The sequence below is a fragment of the Lytechinus variegatus genome, chromosome 1 (genome assembly GCF_018143015.1).
Source record: "Lytechinus variegatus isolate NC3 chromosome 1, Lvar_3.0, whole genome shotgun sequence".
NCBI lineage: Eukaryota > Metazoa > Echinodermata > Echinoidea > Temnopleuroida > Toxopneustidae > Lytechinus > Lytechinus variegatus.
In genome coordinates this window covers 37,128,578-37,132,504 of record NC_054740.1, presented here as the reverse complement: position 1 = coordinate 37,132,504, position 3,927 = coordinate 37,128,578, and the positions used below count along the sequence as shown (strand labels likewise).

Below are 3,927 nucleotides of genomic sequence, written 5' to 3'. Positions count from 1 at the left end.
ATTTCAAAAACTTAACCTCAGGTTAAGATTTGATGTTGACGCCGCCGCCGTCGGAAAAGCGGCGCCTATAGTCTCACTTTGCTTCGCAGGTGAGACAAAAACAGATACAAGGGTTTTTCTTTTTGCAGACTTCTTGAAAGTCTCACCAAGATTTTATGGTGAGCACATATCATGCTCAAGTAAAACCCAGAACTTCAAATGTGTACATGTAGGTTATTGTTGATCAATTTGACAAGTTATATATCATATTAGAGCTTAGGATATGCTTTTTCAACCTCAATGAAAATAAAAGAAATCATTTTGGGTAACTTATTGTTGGTTTTGAGGCGGCTGGTCACATACTTCTTCAATTGGTAAATTCAATAGTTAAACTAAAATGATCGGGCGCCTTTGTAGCGTCCATGTAATGTACAAAAAGGATGTGATACTTTTACATGCCATATTTACTTACCTTGTCTTGTTCTGATCGATCTGGATGCTACGCTGAGCTGAGCTGATCAGGGGCATGTTTTAAATAGAATTCAACTGTAAGTTACATCAGTTGTAACTCTTAATGAAAAGGGCCCCTGATCTGACGGCCGCAGTCTAGTTACATGTACCATGGATGAGTTGTACTGGTGGTAGGGGCTTCACAGTGGTCCAAATGTGTGGGCATCAGTCTAAATTGAGCAAAAATAAATTCATTAAGTAATTAAGTAATGACATACATCTACATGCAATTGTTTATTGAACTTCTATTCTGCTTTGAAACAGATAAAGGCCAGTGATGAGCTTGATATTAATTTATGGCAGTCCAGCGATTTCTTTGTCAATCAGAACATATTTATTTATTTTTTTTTTGGGGGGTGGGTTCATTTGCCATTGAATACCACTCACCTTATTCTGCTGGGAGTGTCATGTATCAACTTGATTGTCAGTTAGTCCGCAGGTGAGCTGAGGTGATCTGACAAGGTAATACAGAAGTGGTTAGGGAATTTCAACCATAATTTGGAGCATAGGCCTGCATGAATTAAGCACAAATACCGGTGTAAACTCATTGATATCAAAGGTCAAGTCCACCACAGAAAAATGTTGATTTCAATAAAATAGAGAAAATTCAAACAAGCATAAATCTGAAAGTTTCATCAAAATTGGATTTAAAATGAGAAAGTTATGACATTTTAAAGTTTTGCTTATTTTTCACAAAACAGTGATATGCACAACTCAGTGACATGCAAATTAGACAGATGATGTCTCTCACTCTCTTTTGTCTTTTATTGTTTGAGAATAAGGACCAACTTGACTGAACCATAGTATTAAACAATGTTTAATCTATTTCCCTCAAAATTCCATTTTCTTTTAGGGAAAAGTCATACCATTGATTAGATACAATAACCAAGTAAATATTTATACTCTCTGAAAAATATTCTGTCAAAGTAGACATTGGGGGTGGTATTCTGAAAACGTTCTTATCTCCATTCTTATCTTATCTCATTGATATAGGAAGATGCTCTTGCAACTTGGTATTCTGATAATCTTCTCAATGCGTTCTTTAAAAAAGAGGACATAACTAATCATAATGTACTTCATATTAGCAGTCAAAGCAATGGAACTATGGAAGCATTCCTTGTGTCAAGAGAATATCATGCACTCTGCGTGTACACCACTTTCTGCACATTGCGCAAAATAGTAATTATATACGCAATTAATTTTTATTTTTTGACACATGCACAAAATATAGAAAGTAGATAGATAGTAAAGAAAGAAAAAGAGTAAAATTTGAAAGAACGAAATATAGAATAAAAACAAAGTAAAAAGAAAAAAAATAAGAATGAAAAAAAGATAGAGACAAGGGTCCATTTATTGGTTTGCCCATTCTATGCGGGGGGGGGGGGGGGTGTCTTGCTGCCTGTAGTGCCCATCCTCCGATTATCCTCAAAATTTGTGATTTTGGGCCAATATCTTTTTCCTGACACGTATTATTCACGGCCGATTTCAAAACATCGCATGCGATGTTTTTCGGCTGTGAATTATGAATAATAGAAATATGTGCTAGGAAAAAGTTATTGGCCCAAAAACACCAATTTTGAGAATAACCGGAGGATGGACAAGGAGTGAAATAAGGGTGAATAGCAAGAAATAAAACTAATTTTCTTTCTCGTTATATTTTTTTCTATAATTTTTACAATTAACCACCATTTGATCCCACTTGTCACTCGGTATATCCGAAATGGTTCACCGTCCCGAAGTGATCAGGTAGGTGAAGCATAGTGAAGTGGAGTGGAGCCTACACGAACACAAATTGGGAGTGTCCCAGAAAACAAGGATATCCTCATAAACCAAGACGAATCATGTCTTGATAAATTGAGACTGTCTTTGTTTATGGGGACTTTTTTTTTCACTTCCCCCTACGGGACAAAGACGGCAATTACGGAAATTGAGAGTGCTAAAAATAGATTCAGTGACCTCAATTCCCCCCAGTTCAACGTCTATTTTTCATGAATTACCGTCTTCCAATAATCTTGTTATGAAACCTGATATGTTTGCATTGACTAGCACACTTGATTGGTGTCGGCACTTGACAGGTGAATGAACTTTCCTAGATTTCTTGTGTGAAGAAATCCTTATAAACTGAGACAGTCCCTGTAAACTGGGACGATCCCAAATCCCCAATTTTCTGACCAGCGCCTCTACTGAATATAGCTTAAGAAAAAAAGAAAAAAGAACAAACAAAACTTAAAATGAAGAAAGATAAAGAATGAATAAACAGAGAAGAGAATTAACTTAGAAAAATAAAAAAATAAACTTCAACCTGCATTCACAAGCATCAAGCATATTAAGAGTAAAGACAAAAGCCTAACCTCGCACAAACAATGTGCTAGACTACTTAGGGATTTATCTCCATGTATTAAATTCGAACGCTTGTAGCACGGTAAGCGTGCGTAATACTAGTAATCGCCTGCAAAGGTAATAATACTGGCCTCGTACCGGTATGTGGGATAGGCAGTGCAGTGGCAGCGCAAGTTCGACGCCGGCCCATCGGCCATCAGGAGTCAGAACATGATCCAGATTCATCCAGTCAACTTAAAGCGAAGGCATAGTATTAATATGAATATAGAGGCTTACGCCTGCATTTTAAACTCACCTCTAAATTATCCTCGTAATTACAACAAAGAAAAAGAGACTTGTAACAGTGGAGCCGCTCTTTGAATCTAGCGCCCACAAGACATGTATTGTGTCGCCGAAAACCCATTGAAGAAGGAAAAAAAACTCTCCAAAAAAATGTATTTTTCTTGTAAGATTCAAGATTATTATTTATATTGGTCAACGAACGAATGCAAAGAAATTTGGTTTTCAATATTCCATATACTTTGGGTATTACAGCAAAAAGATCAGAAATTTCATCTTTAGCATTATGCGTCACAAAACTAGTTAGTAAGCTGGATTTCTGTATACCGTAACTTCAAAATACCTTTATACTTTCGATATCATATTTTTGCTTGTAACAATGGAGCTCCAGCATCCTCATCCTATTGAAAAAATCCAGCTCAGGAAAGTCAAATAAGAAGTCGCGTGGCATTTCAAACTTTCAACTGATTACAGCATTAAAAAGATGAACATTATAGCTTCAATTAACGTGATATAGACTGTCCCCTACTTTCAATGGTGTGAAGATTCTCTTCTCTTATCCCCTGATACATCCACGATTACACTAAAATATGTACAGGCTACATCCGATTTTTATGAATTTTATATTTAAGTTTACTTTTGCCATTCTTTCCATTCAAATCAACTTATGTTGTTCGGGTTTCCTAACCTTGACCTATTAAAGGTCAAGTCCACCTCAGAAAAATGTTGATTTGAATCAATAGAGAAAAATCAGACAAGCACAATGCTGAAAATTTCATCAAAATCGGATGTAAAATAAAAAAGTTATGACATTTCAAA

At 36.0% G+C, this 3,927-nt stretch overlaps 1 long non-coding RNA gene across 1 annotated transcript; it reads right to left on the bottom strand.

The window, feature by feature from the left end:
• Nucleotides 1-532: 532 nt before the first annotated feature.
• Nucleotides 533-3,199, bottom strand: LOC121413112. The gene is made up of 3 exons (XR_005969681.1): nt 3,125-3,199; nt 877-943; nt 533-659 (listed from the first exon to the last, which is right to left on the bottom strand). It is a non-coding gene; the product is annotated as an uncharacterized LOC121413112 (long non-coding RNA).
• Between the last annotated feature and the right edge of the window lie 728 nt (nt 3,200-3,927).